A 16,231-nucleotide genomic window follows, 5' to 3' on the forward strand; every position below is an offset into this window, starting at 1 on the left:
CTTATAGACAACAAGATCCCAGCTTTGTGTCTAAGTAAAAATTAAGAGCATTAAATATACCCTACTATTGACTAGATGAAGCTCAAGAAGGATTAATATCACAGTATTCTCCTTAAACCAACTCGAAAGACTCTCTTGAATATTAGCTACCAAAACAAGGTAGGAATGAAACACATTTAAACATTTCATTTGCTAAGAGTAATCATGAGTTAAAGCAGGGGTGGGGAACCTTTTTCTGCCAAGGGCCATTTGGATATTTATAACGTCATTCCTGAATCATACAAAATTATCAACTTAAAAATTAGCCTGCTATATTTGGTCAAACATTTAATTAACTCACCCCTAATGCCTTGGCAGGGCCAAACCAAATGATTTCAAGGGCCATATACCCCTGCCCTGAAGGATAAAATATAAATTAACATATGAGGGCTGCTGCTAAAAATTTGGTATACAAAAGCATTGTTGATTACAATCACATAAAGATAATACGGCATTCTAGACAAAGAATACAAAATGGACATATAAGGAAAAGGAGCCTGATAGAATAGCAAATTGATGGGTCATTTTCTTTTTCACCTATTACCACAACATGGTCCTTAAAAGATTTTAAATAATATCATGTTTAAATAGCATTTTTTTTAGTCTTATTTATTTTTTAGTTTTAGTTTTATTCATATTGAATAAAGAGCCTAGCAGTATAGCCCAGAATAAGAGAATGGTTGTGAATAGTCAGACGAAATGGACATATTCTTAGAAAAATACAAGCTCCCAAAACTCAATCAAGAAGAATAAAAAAACCTGAATAGGTCGATAACTACCGAAGAAATTGAAACAGTGATCAAAAATCTTCCAGCAAACAAAAGCTCTGGTCCGGATGGCTTTACAGGGGAGTTCCGCCAAGCATTCAAAGAAGAACTAAAACCTATCCTCCTCACACCATTCCAAAAAATTCAAGAGGAAGACACACTTCCAAGCTCTTTCTATGAAGCCAGCATTATCCTAATTCCAAAACTAGATAAAGATACCACAAAAAAAGAGAACTACAGACCAATATCCTTGACGAACATAGATGCTAAAATCCTCAACAAAATTCTAGCAGATCGGATTCAGCATTACATTAGAAAGATCATACACCATGACCAACTGGGATTTATTCCAGGGATGCAAGGATGGTACAATATCTGCAAATCAAAAATGTGATACATCACATAAGCAAACTGAGAGACAAAAATCACATAATCATATCAATTGATGCAGAAAAAGCATTGGACAAAATCCAACACCCTTTCTTGATAAAAGCCCATACCTCAACATAATAAAAGCCTTATATGACAAACCTACAGCCAACATCATACTCAATGGGCAAAAACTAAATTCATTTCCCCTAAGAATGGGAACAAGACAGGGATGCCCAGTTTCACCACTCCTGTTCGATATAGAACTGGAAGTGCTAGCCATAGCAACCAGACAAGAAGAAATAAAAGGCATTCAAACTGGAAAAGAAGTAAAGCTCTCCTTGTTTGCAGATGACACAATACTATACATAGAAAACCCCAAAGACTCCATCAAAAAACTACTAGACTTAATAAATGAATTTGGCAATGTAGCAGGATACAAAATTAACACCCAGAAATCTATAGCCTTTTTATGCACCAACTAGAGGCCCGGTACACGAAATTCGTGCGGGGGGGGGGGGTCCCCTCAGCCCAGCCTGCACCCTCTCCAATCCGGGACCCCTCAGGGGATGTCCGACTGCCGGTTTAGGCCTGATGCCAGGGATCAGAAGCCTAAACCGGCAGTTGGACATCCCTCTCACAATCTGGGACCACTGGCTCCTAACTGCTCACCTGTCTGCCTGCCTGATTGCCCCTCACTGCCCCCCTCTGCCGGCCTGGTCGCCCCTCACTGTTCACCCTTGCCAGCGTGGTCACCCCCAACTGCCCCCCCCCCCCCGCTGGCCTGGTCGTCCCATGCAGCCTGCTGTTCAGTGGTTTGGTTGCCTCTCACTGCCCCCCTGCCGACCTGGTCACCTCACGTAGTCTGCTGCTCAGTCATTTGGTCGGCCCTCACTAACCCCCCTGCTGGCCTGGTCGCCCCACGCAGCCTGCTGTTCAGTCGTTTGGTTGGCTCTCACTAACCCCCTGCTGACATGGTCGCCCCATGCAGCCTGTTCGGTCGTCCGTTTGGTTGTTTTGATTGCGACGGTTGCGTAGGCTTTTATATATATAGATAGAAGATAATGAACTCACAGAAAGAGAAATGAAAAAAACAATCCCATTTTACCACTGCACCAAAAAAACTTAGGAATAAACTTAACTAAGGATGTAAAAGACCTGTACTCAGAAAACTACAGGACATTGAAAAAAGATAAACAAATGCAAGAACATGCCATGTTCATGGATTGGTAGAATGAACATCGTTAAAATGTCCATACTACCCAAAGCAATATATAGATTCAATGTAATCCCCATTAAAACACCAATGGCATATTTCAAAGATCTAGAATAAACTCTCCAAAAATTCATCTGAAATAAAAAAAGACCCCAAATAGCCACAGCAATCCTGAGAAAGAAGAACAAAGTTGGAGGGACCACAATACCAGATATCAAGCTATATTACCAAGCCACAGTTCTCAAAACTGCCTCGTACTGGCACAAGAACAGACATATAGACCAATGGAACAGAACAGAGAACGCAGAAATCGACACAAGTCATTATACTCAATTAATATTTGACAAAGGAGGCAAGAGCATACTATGGAGCCAAGATAGTCTCTTCAATAAATGATGCTGGAAAATTTGGTCAGATACATGCAAAAAAATGAAACTAGATCACCAACTTATACCATACACAAAATAAACTCAAAATGGTAAAGGACTTGAATATAAGATGGGAAACCATAAAAATCCTACAAGATTCCATAGGCAGCAAAATAGCAGACACATGTCATAGCAATATCTTTACCAATAAAGCTCCTAGGGCAATGGAGACTAAGGAGAAAATAAACAAATGGGACTACATCAAAATAAAAAGCTTCTGCACAGCAAAAGAAACCATCAACAAAACAAGAAAGCCCACTGCATGGGAGAACATATTTGCCAATGATATTTCAGATAAGGGTTTAATCTCCAACAACTACAGAGAACTCATACAACTTAACAAAAGGAAGATAAACGATCCAATCAAAAAATGGGCAAAGGACCTAAATAGACACTTTTCAAAAGAGGACATACAGAAAGCCTAGAGACATATGAAAACATGCTCAAAGTCACTAAACATCTGAGAGATGCAAATCAAAACAACATTGAGATACAATCTCACACCTGTCAGAATGGCTATCATCAACAAATCAAATGACAAGTGCTGGCGAGGATGCGGAGAAAAAGGAACCCTCGTGCACTGCTGGTGGGAATGCAGACTGGTGTAGCCACTGTGGAAGACAGTATAGAGTTTCCTTAAAAAGTTAAAAATGGAACTCCCATTTGACCCAGCAGTATCACTTCTAGGAATATATCCGAAAAAATCAGAAACACCAGTCAGAAAGGATATATACACCCCTATGTTCATAGCAGCACAATTTACAATAGCTAAGATTTGGAAACAGCCTAAGTGCCCATCAGCAGATGAGTGGATTAGAAAACTGTGGTACATCTACACAATGGAATACTATGTCGCTATAAAAAAGGAACTTTTACCATTTGTAACAGCAGGATGAACTGGAGAGCATTATGCTAAGCGAAATAAGCCAGTTGGAGAAAGATAAATATCACATGATCTCGCTCATATGTGGGATATAATGACCAACATAATTTGATGAACAAGAACAGAGACAAATGACGGGGGGGGGGGGCAGTTAGAGAGCAACCACAGGACTTGTTTGCATGCATATTAGCATAACCAATGGACAAAGACACTGGGGTGGTGGGAGCTTGCCCGGGGTAGGAATGGCTGTCGGGGGGAGGGGGGTCTTTGGGGGAAAAAGGAGATATACTAGTATGTAAAACTTTAGACAATAAATAAATAAAATTAAATAAAATTAAATATTGGTTAACTTAAGAGTGCATAAATTACTAGCCCTATGGTGGTTCTGCTACAGTTTAGAGAGGCCAGAGAAGGGTGGTCAAGTTCTGGAGAAAATTATGTTGCTATGGTAAATCACGTGCTTCTCCTTTTTTGTTGTTGTTGTTAAGCTTGTATTCTATGTTACATAACTGTAAAGCTGTCAGGTCAAATTTTGTCAAGCACTTTATTCTCTGCCCATGAGATAAACCAAAAGGCCTAACTGGATTCTACATGAATGAGAAAGCTTAATGTTGCCTTCAGTGAACTCATCAAAAATGTATACAGAATGGACAATGAAGTGTAAAAAGTGTCCAAATTAATTAATTAAGTAAAGCGTATGCTCATTAATCCTGGATAACTTACATAAAAACATACTCAGACCGCTTCATTATGTAAGAGTTCTAAGATATCCATCAGCTATTTTACATCCATCTTTTAATAATTTCACTTTTCCTGAAAAATTATATAACTATTTGAAAGAATGACTATTTTTTTAAGTCCTCACCAGAGGGTATTTTTTCCACTGATTTCCAAAGAGAGTGGAAGAGGAGAAGGTGGAGAGAGAGAGAGAAACATGGATGAGAGAAAGATACAACAATTGGTTGCCTCCTGCATAAGGCCTCGCCAGGGCTGGGGAACCTGCCACCGAGGTACAAGGTATGTGCCCTTGACCAAGAATCGAACCCGAGACCCTTAGGTCCGCAGGACAACGCTCCAACTGAGCCAAATGGGCCAGGACAGGGCAGAATTACTACACTTAACAAGAAAATATGAAAACAAATTAGAAAAATAATTCCTATCATTGTGATTCATTCCCTATGTGATGTTAATTACTAGATGTCAACTAGACTCTTAAAAAGGGGGAACATATAAGTTCAATTACTAAATTATTTCAAGATTCTTATACATTATTGCTATTATTTAAGAGTTTTAGGGGAAAGGTTAGATTTAAAAAATCTGGCAATGTTAGAGCTGAAAAAGTTCTTAGAAAACAAATAATTATCTCAACCAATCCAAGTCATGATCTTACCTCTCCTGACTGCTTCCCCAACAAAGAAAATAGGTTAGGTATCCAGGCAACATAATCGTCAATGCTCTCAACCTTGTACACAAAAAGCCCATTTTTGAACCTTATTATGATTCTTCTGATTCTTCCCTTTTCTTTTCTCCCTAACATCATTTCCTCCTTAACTAACCTAGCTCCTGTACTGCATCAGGTCAACTGATCTCTATCTTACTTAGCTTCTTACTTCCTCTATCCCTATCCTACACAAGGCCCCAAATCCTAGATTAATCCTTCTCCCCATTCACAGCTCAGTTTTTTAGTACAACAAAAATGAAACCACTTCTGGAGCAGACTGCTCCAATGATCAAATCTCAGGTGGGCTCAACACTGCTCAAAAATCCTTTTGGTCTTCTGGGAAATGAAAAAGATTTGGTTACATATGGTTAAGGATTGCCTACAAGTTTATGGGTAATGGAGCAAAACGTTAAATGGGGTTCATACCTGCTGCCTGTTTTTATTTCAAGTAGAAGCCCAAATCATCTTTTGAAGTAACCATCACTGAGCCAACAGTGCTATATGTACTTTATGACCCAGATTACTGAACACTGTTCATAATCCTACAGTTTACAAACACAGGAAAGCCAAACTAAGAACTATTTAAATGAATACACCATAAAATTTTGTCCATTTCAAGATTAGACAATCTAAAATTCATTTTTTTTTTACTTGACTCATCATACAATAGAGCTGATTTTATAGTGTTTTATCAAAGTTAACATGGGTTTGATACAGTAAACTTCAAGGATACAGAAGTCTAAACAATACGCAATTATAGACTAGGGGCCCAGTGCACAAAATTCTGGCATTCAGCGGGGGCTCTCAGCCCGGCCTGTGCTCTCTCGCAGTCCAGGAGCCCTTGGCTTAGGCCCGCTCCCCATGGCTTCTGGCACACTGACCACCAGGGGCCCGCTCCCCATGGCTTCTGGCACACTGACCACCAGGGGGCAGCTCCTGTGTTGAGCATCTGCTTCCTGGTGGTCAGTGTATATCATAGCAACCGGTCATTCCGCCATTTGGTCAATTTGCATATTGGCCTTTTATTATATAGGATATAGGATAATTTTAACACAAAGTATCACAGAGGCTTGTCTCTTTTAGAACCCTGAAGAAAAACTGATTTTTCTTTTAAAAACTGTTTTTGTTTTAAAAGAAATACATCTAGCTCAAAACAAAGCAAAAACAAAACACAACTTGGTGCTTAATTTTCACATAATGTTTAGGAAATATTCCCTAATATTTTCACTACACAACTAAGACATGTAACCAAGGGCTGCCGGTATCATATCAACTGGAAAAACAGCAGCCTCTGAGCCACAGGCTAACCCAGTGGTCAGCAAACTGCAGCTCGCAAGCCACATGCGGCTCTTTGGCCCCTTGAGTGTGGTTCTTCCACAAAATACTGACTTCTGCGCATGGGCCACGAAGTATCAATCACATGGTACGTGCGCATCCGCACGTGGTATTTTGTGGAAGAGCCACACTCAAGGGGCCAAAGAGCCGCATGTGGCTCACAAGCCGCAGTTTGCCAACCACTGGGCTAGCCATTCTCTTTCCTTTCAGGTCCACTCCAACTCTGCACTTCCAGCTGTGGCCCCATACACTTGCCCTTGCAAACTTAGGTGGGTTTGCTTACCCAGATCAAGTAAAATTCTTTTCTTACCTCTCATTGGCAGCAGTAATATCCTTCTTATCTGACTTCAATACATATTTACTAAGCAAATGAATAAATAATGCATGACAGAACAAAAATTTGTATGGTGGGGGTTGGGGGTGGGTGGAGTGATTGAGCAGAAGAGAAAAAACGAGAAAGAACTCATGGACCTGGCAACAGTATGGTGATTGATGGGGTGAGGGTGGGGATTTGGTGGGTGAGTATAGGGGGGGATAAATGGTGACGGGAAATAAATAAAACCACACACTGTTGCTAGAAGGAAGCACTGCCACGTAAAGTTCTGCTGCTAGATGAAAAGCAATGGACTGTCTTTCAACAGGCAGAGATAGAGGAGAAGGCCCTCTAAAAAGAAAGAATATGCTAAACGAAAGCCAGAAAGCAGGCTGAGAATGGCAAGTAGTTGGATTTACCAAGAGAATTAAGAGCAGTATGTGAAGATAAGTAGTGGAAGGGATGCTAGGACAATAAACTGAGGACAGAACATTAAAGGCCAATAAAACAGTATAGTTTTACGAACCAATGTCACTCCAATAAATTCAATTAAAAAGATCAAGAATACAAACTAAGAGTTGGGACTTTATTTGATACTCAAGTAGGATTCAATTTAAGGAAAGAGACTTTCAAAGTTTTCAGACAATTTAACCAACAGTGTGTAGAATGTATTAATAGGAAGAACTGACAGGAGACAAGCTGAGAAGCTCTTAAGATAAATATCTTGTGCGTACTTCTTTTAATATACTTATCATGACAATACGACTTATTTTTCTTCATCTTTCTCCCCTACCAGGCTCAGACTCCAGGGAAGCATAATCCATTTTTTCCAAACATATAAAAAGTAGGGATGTGCCAAAAGATCTCTGATGTCTCTCCTCACTAATAACTTATGTGTCTACACTTGAAGAAGTAATTTACAAAGAGGTGGTATCATCAAAAATTAATTTATAATCGTTTTTTAAAACTCAGTATGTTTTATGACACCATTTATTCCTGGATTAACTTGCACCAGGTATTATGCTCAGCATCTACACAAATAAAAGAGAAACATGGTAATTGGCGTACGACCGCTACCCTTCCCATTGGCTAATCAGGGCGATATGCAAATTAACCGTCAGCCAAGATGGCGGCCGGCAGCCAGGCAGCTTGAAACTAACATGAGGCTTGCTTGCTTCAGTGACGGAGGACTCCAACGTTCCCCGCCTGCCGCTGCAGGCCTCTGAGCCTGCAGTTTCAAACATTGTAACAAATGTAGACGCTAAACAAAACCGCAGAAACCAGCTTTTAGCCAGCCAGCCGGGATCTCAGAGCTGGAGTTGATACAGAGTTTCGAGAACCGAAACAAACCAGATACCTGCTTTCAGGAGCGGAGGCCTAAGAGCTGGAGCCTCAGATCTAAAGCTGGCCCAGAAAAAAAGAAAAAAAAAGAAAAAAAGGAGCAGTTGGGAGCTTCAGTCCCAGCCTGAAAACAGCCCTCAGCCCCTCACCCAGACTGGCCAGGCAACCCAGTGGGGACCCCCACTCTGAAGGGTGTGTGACCAGCTGCAAACAGCCATCAGCCCCTCACCCAGGCTGGCCAGGCACCCCAGTGGGGACCCCCACCCTGATCCAGGACACCCTTCAGGGCAAACCAGCCAGCCCCCACCCGTGCACCAGGCCTCTATTCTATATAGTAAAAGGGTAATATGCCTCCCAGCACCGGGATCAGCGGAGCCATGAGGCCTCCCGGCACCGGGATCAGTGTGACAGGGGGCAACGCCCAAACCCCCTGATTGCCCTGTGGCTCTGTGTGTGACAGGGGGCAGGGCCACAACCTCCCTATTGGCCCTGCTCTGTTTGTGACAGGTGAAGGCGCCCCAACCCCCTGATCGGCCCTGCTCTGTGGGTGATAGAGGGCGGCGCCCCAATCCCCTGATGGGCCCTGCTCTGTGCGTGACAGGGGGGAGCTCCCCAACCCCCTGATGGGCCCTGCTCTGTGCGTGACAGGGGGGAGCTCCCCAACCCCCTGATGGGCCCTGCTCTGTGCGTGACAGGGGGGAGCTCCCCAACCCCCTGATGGGCCCTGCTCTGTGCGTTACGGGATGGGGGGGAGCTCCCCAACCCCCTGATCGACCCTGCTCTGTGCGTGACAGGGGGCAGCGCCCCAACCCCCTGATTGGCCCTACTCTGTGCGTGACAGGGGGTGGCGCCACAACCTCCCCATCGACCCTGCCTTGAGTGTGACAGGGGGCGGTGCCCCAACCCCCCAATCGGACCTACCCTGAGCGTGACTGAGGGTGGCATCGCAACCTCCCAATCGGCCCTGCTCTGTGCCCAACCAGGGGCTGCACCTAGGGATTGGGCCTGCCCTCTGCCACCCGGGAGCAGGCCTAAGCCAGCAGGTCGTTATCTCCCAAGGGGTCCCAGACTGCGAGAGGGCACAGGCTGGGCTGAGGGACCCGCCCTCCCCCCCGAGTGCACAAATTTTTGTGCACCGGGCCTCTAGTACTATATAATAAAACCCTAATATGCAAATTGGCTGAACAGTGGAATGACTGGTCACTATGACGTGCACTGATCACCAGGGGGCAGATGCTCAATACAGGAGCTTCCCCCTGGTGGTCAGTGTACTCCCACAGGGAGAGTGCCGCTCAGCCAGAAGCCAGGCTAACGGCTGGGGAGTACAGTGATAGTGGTGGGAGCCTCTCCCACCTCCACTGCAGATGGGGGTAAGGAGCGAGGGGTCCTGGACTACGAGAGGGCTGTCTGCCTGCTGGCTTAGGCCCAAGGGGATCGGGCCTAAGCAGGCAGGAGGACATCCCCCAAGGGGTCCCTGACTGCAAGAGGGCACAGGCTGGGCTGAAAGCCCCCCTCCACCCCCCCTCCCTCCCAGTGAACAAATCCGTGCACTGGGCCTCTAGTTCTACAATATTATCTCATTTAGTCTTCAAAATGACCCTATAAGGCAGGTATTCTTTTTTTCTTATATTTTTACTAGAGGCCCAGTGCACGGATTAGTTCACTGAGGGGTGGGGGGGACTTTCAGCCCAGCCTGTGCCCTCTTGTGCCGGGAGCCGGTCCATGCTTGCTGTTTCAAGGGACCTGGCATATATGGCATACTGTTCTTAATATGTTTGCTCACCTTCTTGGCACTATGTGTTTTAACCAAGGTCTCTGAGAAAGGTTGTTTCCCCAGGTAGGGATTTTCCCCTGAAGTTAGGGAGGGAATAAAACCTCTTAACTAAGTGCCAGGTGGGTAATTAATCACTTTAACTACGAACAATCATGCTTAAGCTACATAATCTTTACTCCCTGGAATGGAGATAAGAAACGCCCTAACCTTTGAAATAGAGATTGATAGGATTGGAATCAACTGGTATAAATACAGATGTAAGAAGACAGAACACACAGAACTAGAGACAGAAGAACTTCGCTGGAGAGAACATGGCAAAAGGTCCTGGACTGAACCTGACTACAGAAATGGGCAAGAGAACCTGACTAGAACCTGGTGACTGAACCTGGCTGGAGAACCTGGACTGAACCTGGCTGGAGAACCTAGCAAGAGAACATGGACACAGAACCTGGCTGGAGATCTGAAGCAGAACTTCGCTGGAGATCCAGACCAGAACTTGGCTGGAGATCCTGGCTGGAGATCCTGGCTAGGCTGCTGATCAACTGAACACTGTCTCCGTGTCCTTCCTTCTTCGCCGACTCCGTCTACACCTTTGGGGACCCCTGGACCCGCTGGGGCTGGACCCCGGCACTCTTGCAGTCAGGGACCCCTTGGGGGATGTCTGCCTGCCTGCTTAGGCCTGAACACCTTGGGCCTAAGCCAGCAGGCAGACATCCCTCTCGTAGTCCGGGGCTCTCACAGTCCAGGACCCCTCGCTCCTTACCCCCATCTGCAGTGGAGGTGGGAGAGGCTCCCGCCGCCACCACTGTACTTGCCAGCCATTAGCCCGGCTTCTGGCTGAGCGGCACTCTCCCCGTGGGAGCACACTGACCACCAGGGGGCAGCTCCTGCATTAAGCATCTGCCCCCTGGTGATCAGTGCACGTCATAGCGACCAGTCGTTCCACTGTTCAGTCGATTTGCATATTAGGGTTTTATTATATAGGATTGATTTTTAGAGAAAGAGAGAGAGAAACATCAATATGGGAGAAACATTGATTGGCTGCCTCCTGCACACTCTCTACTGGGGATTGGGCCTGCAACCTGGGCATGCACCCTGACCAGGAATTGAACTCGCAACCTTTCAGTGTACGGGACGATGCTCAACCAACTGAGCACAGCGGCAGAGCTGAGGCAGGCATTCCTAAACACGTTCTCACAATGAGGAGTCTTGGGTGTGGAGAGGTTAAATGAGTTACCCAAGTTCACCCAGCTAGTATGTGGCAGTCAGGCTCTAACCCTAACCAATCTGTCTAGCGAGGGATTTAACCTGCTGGTCAGTTTCCCAGGTCAGGAAATCCATGATGCATCTAATGATACAATTATCATAGAATATATCAACCTTAGGAGTTAGATTTTTAAGTCTTGCAATATCCATCCGGCCAGTGTGCTCAGTTGAGTGTCGTCCCATGCACCAAGAGGTCACCACTGGTTTGATTCCTGATCAGGATGTATGCCGGGTTGTGGGCTCAATCCCCAATAGGGGGCATGAAGGAAGCAGCTTGATTGATGTTTCTCTCTCATCAATGTTTCTATCTCTCTCCCACTCTCTTCCTCTCTCTCTAAAGTCAATAAAAACATATTTTAAATAATATTTTGCAATATCCTCTCTTTAGACTTTAGATGCCTGTTCTAATCACTATGATCCATTTTCTTCAGCATTGTTAAATGGTTACTACACAATAAATACAAAGACGATTGTTTTAAAGTTAAAAAATAAAAGAGAAACATAAAAACTGACAAAGTAAAATGCCTACCAAATATTTATTGGAGAGATTACTATAAAATACAGCTAAGGAAAAAAATGAATCCACTAAATTGCATTATAGTTTTTAAATTATCCATTACTGAAGGACAGAGACAAAGAAAACCTTGAAATTCAGATGATACTAAACTTGATATGAACCATGGGCAGTCTCCTATATAAAGTGGTGCAGACAATGTATACGGTCTTGATTTGCATCCTTGATTCCCAAAGGCCAATCAAAAACAGTACACGTATTTACAAAAAAAAAAAAAAAAGTAGATTCTCTTAGTTCAAACCTGTGTTGTTCAAGGATCAACTGTATTCTTTTACAAAGGAGGAAGGAAACTGAGGCCCAGAGAGATTAATTACCTTAGAAGTCAGGCAGCTACAAAAGCTAGGGTTCAAACCTATGTTATGCCTATTTGGCTTGAATTGTGGAACTACACTGACTTTGAACAACTACTGTTAATTTAAGAATCAAAATCAGTCCATCAGGAATATGAGGATCTGATCCAAACTTGAAAACACTGGCCCTATATGTGTAAAAGATTTTAGACTCTCAAATTCCTTATTAGTACCACTTACTACTTTATCAATCATAGTGTAACAAAGAGTCACATTTATTGACTTTTGCTCTGCTCCTATTCGTTTGTAAGTGGGATTCTTCCCCGACTACTATACCATTATCACTCCTCGTCAGGCCTCCAATAACCTCTCAATGGATTATTTTCATTCTCACCCCCGATCTTGACAGGTCAGCCCAAACTGACCACTTTCTGCTGCTTCCAAGTTCCTCTCCTTCCTTGGACAACACTCTCTCCCAATCCTACTTCTTAGTAGTTTCCCCCTCAGTTTATTTCAAGCAACTGAACCCTCTCCTCCGCACAAACCATAAATGTAGCCCCCAGGCCCCCAACAATGCAACCTGGCACTTTGTTAAAAAAAAGTAAAATTTGCTAAATGAATTTGTTCCCAATTCATATTTACAAAAACCTTTGTGCACTGATGTTTTATGGAATCTTTAACATTTTAATCCACGATACTTTAGTAAACTATAAACTCCATGAGGATGGGGTGTATTTGTTTTTGTGCCCCATACATACTACAGACACTCCATGCTTACTGAATAAACGAAAGCTACCTTTTGTGTAGCCTAAAACTAACATTTATTGGTGGGAGTAGTAACTAAAGTGACATTATTTTTTCAAAAACAAAGTATATGGTAAGTCACAAACTTTCTGGCCCAAAGAATGGGTTGGGCTAGACCCCTCCTACAGAGCAGATAAATCCTGTATAAAGTTTCACATAGCAGCTCTAAAATTCAACGAGTCTAATAATTATGGTATGATGTCTTTAGCAAATGATCAGCTTTTCCCTGATTCTTTTTAAATCATCACACCTTTTCCTTAATAAATTCAACCCTCAGTAATTTCATTGTTGTTGGAAAGAATTGTGAAATACCTTTACTACCAAAGAGCATACCAAATTTAGAACTTAATTTCAGGGCTAAATATACAAAGGATCAGAGCCTAATGACTTGTAAAAAAAAATCACCTTAAATACAATCGTGCAACTTTTTTCAATTTAGAATAAAAAAATCTTAGAAATGAATAGAAACATGAAGGTTTTGTTTACCTCCTTACCTAATCAACAGTCCTTTCTACAGAATCCTTGCTATTCTTCAAACATCTGCCCTAATACTCAATCCTCTTATGTTCTCACCTTTAAAAAGTAAATCTTTTTGCATTTTTAGGCAGATGACTGAACATAACACACATAAGGCTTAAAAGGGTTATGTAGGTAGGTGCTAATGGATAAAAATGTTAGAGATTTTTTTCTTTTCAATTTCTCAACCACTGGAAAAACAATGCTCAAAATCTCAAGCTATGGTAAAGATAAAAAACACAGCAAGATCACTTACAAACTTAATTAAATACAACAGTACCAATTCTATAAACCTCTCTGATGTGTGTATTAACAGAATCAACGTAAAATGTGTTTGACTCAGTGGTGAACTTGCCCAACAATCTCATTCCCCATCGACTTAGCATAGGTCCAATCAGGGCACCTTCAGTCTGTAGCAGACAATCTTCGCTTACTGAATTTCTCTAAAACATGACTCATCTCTCAATGTGCAAGGCCCCTTTCACCTCCATAATTCTTCCCACAGAACAAGCATGTCATTAATGAGAGGCATAACATTTCTTCGAAGGATGGTACATGACATGAATCACTTTGTTCGCAGAAGAAACATTGGAAGAGTTTTCAACTAATCAGAAAAGAAGTTTACAGTAATTTAACTAGGAGGGTAACATTAAAATTTTACTCTCAAAAGCATCTAATTATAAATATTTTGTTTTCTCCAAATCAGTTAAGCCCTTTGTTTGATGTATTTTGTACCTTTATTAAAGAAACGATACCATTTATAATGATTCGAATCCTATTTCAAAGGTCAAACTAATTCAGAACTTTTTAGAATCTAAAGTCCACAGGTAAAGCATTTTAGGTTATAATTACTCATGCAGCAGGATAATGTTGCTACGCCTAGAAGATATTTCTAAATTCCCTAAGCCAATCCTCAACATAAATTCAAAGAGAGTAATACAATGTATCAGCTACGAGCTTTCTGTGAAAGACTGTGATGTTTTATCTTTGTTTGCGCTGGAAATCTTCACAAATAGACTTCCCAGGTTCCTCTCACCATCTCATTTCCTGGTCCTCTCCCCCTTACCCTCCATTAAAACACACACACACACACACACACACACACACACACAAAAACACCTTAGTCTGGTACATATTAGTCACTAAAAATATTTCCTCTTGTAGGAGGAAAACAAAATATTGTTTGCAAAGATAACCTGCACATCTTACGTGCAATAAATAAAGATGTGCAAGCAGAGGATACACTCATCAAAGCCAGATCCGTTTCGGTGAACTCCTTCCAGGGCCCAGATACGAGTATTACGCAACAGCCACCATCCCAGCTTTTAATCCCTGTCTGTGATGCTGTGGCAAAATACAAATGGCACGACCATAATCCGCTAGAGGTACTTACGTACACGTACGACCTAAATTAAAACAGCAATTGCCAAATTCTCAGGAACCTTGAAAATGACCAATGGTGTCACAGTTCAGAATCATAACTACAACTTTTCCTTCCTGGTAGCCCAATGCCCTCCAAAACCCTCCCAGGTGAGCATTTCCATGGAGGTTTTGAAAGGATCCCCCTGAGAGGGGGGAGGGGCAGGCATCAGGTGGTTACCCTCAAATCTCCTCCTTGCGAGGCACCCATCCCACTTTCCAGAAGCTGAAAAGCGAATCCGACGCCTCATCATTTCTCCCAAAGGACGATCATGGGAGTGAGTGTAGGCAGACCCCCGGGCCCTAAACACTCCATCGGATCTCCCGGGGCACAGGCCTGGAAACACGGCCCAGGGGCAGCTAAGAATCAGACAACATTGCAGCGAGCTGCATTCTGGAGAAGCCACACGTAGCCAGCAGCTACGGGTCTGGGAGGGGTCAGAGCATCTCGGGAGGCCGCCTCCGCGCGGGCAGCGCCGAAAAGCCTCGGCTCCGCACCTGAGCAGGTCGGGTGCCCCCGAGCCCAGGATCCGCGCGAGCGGAGAGGCGCCGGTGGGGAGGCTGCAGGGGAGGGGGCTCCGCAGGCACCGCCGGGCCGGGAACGCCTCCGGGGCGAGCGGAGGAAGGAGAAGGAGGGATCCATCCCCCACAAAATGGTGGCGCCGACGCACCTGGGCGCCACACGCCCCCTCTTCTCCCTCCGCCCCTCGCCCCCGGGACCCGGCCGCCGCGGGCAGCAGGACGCGCGTCCCGGGCCCCGGAGGCCAGCGTGGGCCGGCGCCAGGCCGAGCCCGCCGATGGCGGTCGGCGTCGCTGTCCGCGGGGGCGCGGGGCCGGCGGGGGCCGGGGCCGGACGGGACAGCTCGGCCTCAGCCCGCGGCCCCGCCGGGCACGGGCGGCACACTCACCTCGGACGCGCCCGCGGAGCCGGGAGAGGAGGCGGAGCCGCGGGAATGAATGGAGCCGGAGCCGGCTCGCTGGCGACCCCGGCCGGGCGCTGGCCGCCAGGGAGGGTGCGGCCGCCTCCCCCTCGTCCGGGACGCCCGGCTGCTGGTCGGCGGGTCGGCCGCAGCCCACCGAGCCCTCCGCGGGCGTGACGCACTCGCGCCGCCGCGCCTCGAGCCTTCGCAGCCGCGCCCACCGCGGATCCCCCCGCCCGCGCGCCCGCGCCGCGCGGCCCCTCCTCGGCGCGGGGACGCCGCCGGCCTCCCTCCGGGCCTGGCCGCGGGCAGGTGCGGGCGCGGGCTGCCGGGAGGGGGGCGCACGCGGCCCGCCTCGCCCCCTCCCCGCCCCGGCCGCCGTCACCGCGCCGAGCGGACGCCCCCACCCGGGGCGATGGCTCGGTGGTGAAGAGTGACCTTGGCTTAGAGACCCAAATAGGTGCGGGGGAGCTGCGGGGCCGCGGCGGCGGACTTGCGTGTCCCTTTAACGTCCACCTTTGCAGAACCCGCTCGCA

General features: G+C 45.3%; 1 protein-coding gene across 1 annotated transcript in view; it reads right to left on the minus strand.

Annotated features, from left to right (window-relative positions):
• FAM169A (family with sequence similarity 169 member A) overlaps nt 1–15,950 on the minus strand; it is a 56,185-nt gene extending 40,235 nt beyond the window's left edge. Inside the window, exon 1 of the mRNA XM_036310924.1 lies at nt 15,684–15,950. The gene's annotated coding sequence lies outside the window, so the exon portion shown is untranslated. The remainder of the gene's footprint in view (nt 1–15,683) is intronic.
• Between the last annotated feature and the right edge of the window lie 281 nt (nt 15,951–16,231).

This window comes from Myotis myotis, unplaced genomic scaffold, assembly GCF_014108235.1.
Source record: "Myotis myotis isolate mMyoMyo1 unplaced genomic scaffold, mMyoMyo1.p scaffold_m19_p_5, whole genome shotgun sequence".
Classification (NCBI taxonomy): Eukaryota; Metazoa; Chordata; class Mammalia; order Chiroptera; family Vespertilionidae; genus Myotis; species Myotis myotis.